Source organism: Myotis davidii, unplaced genomic scaffold, assembly GCF_000327345.1.
Source record: "Myotis davidii unplaced genomic scaffold, ASM32734v1 scaffold14747, whole genome shotgun sequence".
NCBI lineage: Eukaryota > Metazoa > Chordata > Mammalia > Chiroptera > Vespertilionidae > Myotis > Myotis davidii.
This window is the reverse complement of record NW_006297781.1, coordinates 4958-6327: the sequence shown is the minus strand read 5'-3', so window position 1 is coordinate 6327 and position 1370 is coordinate 4958. Positions and strand designations below refer to the sequence as shown.

Genomic DNA, 1370 nt, shown 5'->3' with positions numbered 1-1370 from the left:
GGAGAGGGGACAGAGAGCCAGAAACATCGATGAGAGAGAAACATCGATCAGCTGCCTCCTGCACACCTCCCACTGGGGATGTGCCGGCAACCAAGGTACATGCCCTTGACCAGAACCGAACCTGGGACCCTTCAGTCCACAGGCCAATGCTCTATCCACTGAGCCAAATCGGTCAGGGCTGGATTTGGTTTTTTAAAACATCGCTATTCCAACAGCCTTCCAGAATGATTTAAGTTTGAGAACCGAGCATCTACTGTATTGGTATTTATACCTGTTAGAAAGAAGGCAAACCCCCAATTCAGAAGGCAAAGCCCCCAATTCAGAAGGTCCCAATACAAAACATACTCGGGAGCCAGGCAGCAAGGCACACATCTTTACTTCGACACAGAAGGGTGCGCACACATGGTCTGGAAGTCCTCACACATGAGCAGGGGTCTGCTTGGCTTTATAATCCCCAATGCACGTGACCTATCCCTTGCTCTTGATTGGAGCTCAGGTGCACAGTCTTTCTTGATTGGCTAATTCAAAGGAAGGGGTTGGCCTTTGCTGTTTCAAGATGATGGCCCCCAGCGGGGGTGGAGTACCCATCAGGGGGATTAAGGATTCTGTTGAAAAGAGATCAGAAATTCAGTGTGGGATTGCGCCTGCCCCCAGGCCCCCACACACTGTAGGGGGGATGCTCCAGTGTGAGGCTTCCGCCCCTGGATTCTCCCATTCGCCTTCCCTCTCCTGTCAGCCTGGGTGCAACTTCCTGCCATCGTCCCAGACCCCATCATGGCCACCTGCCCTCAGCCCCTCCACAGGCAGCTCCACGAACTCCAGGGCTCCCGGCTGACTTGTACCAGCAGGAGGGAGTGGGGCTGTGCTCTGACTGGAGCTGGCAGACTTACAAGGCACTTGAGTCCAGGGATGATCTTTTGCATCTGGAAGAAAGAAATGCTTAAAAACCTGCTCTCACCAGTGTGAAGACCGCCATCGGCCACCAGAGGGCACCACTTAACACACACCCTCCAGCAGCTGCCAGTGGGGAACCCTCTCAGTAGCCCAGACCAGACTCTGAAAATTGCAGGGTAGAGGTGTTTCTCCTCTTAAGGGGCTGAGGTAGGGGCAGAAGTTCCTTCTGGAGAGGAATGTGGCTTCATTTGTGGCCTTTGGCCCATCTTCCTTCTCAGGGGAATTTCTGTAGCATAGTTTCACTTTGCAGGAGGAAGTAAACTGCAGGCAGTTGTGTCCACAGAATGGCAGGGGCTTGGGCAATTCAGCTTGTTTCCGAATCCATCAGCCCAGCCAACCACCCCTACTCCTCCAAACACTCCACCCCCCACCACCATCAGGAGGGCGGCCCAGGGGTCGGGCTTCAGCTGGGCCAG

At 54.2% G+C, this 1370-nt stretch overlaps 1 long non-coding RNA gene across 1 annotated transcript; it reads right to left on the bottom strand.

The window, feature by feature from the left end:
* Positions 1-359: 359 nt before the first annotated feature.
* Positions 360-1331, bottom strand: LOC107184609. Its single transcript, XR_001515497.1, has 2 exons — positions 891-1331; positions 360-605 (listed from the first exon to the last, which is right to left on the bottom strand). It is a non-coding gene; the product is annotated as an uncharacterized LOC107184609 (long non-coding RNA).
* Positions 1332-1370: the final 39 nt, after the last annotated feature.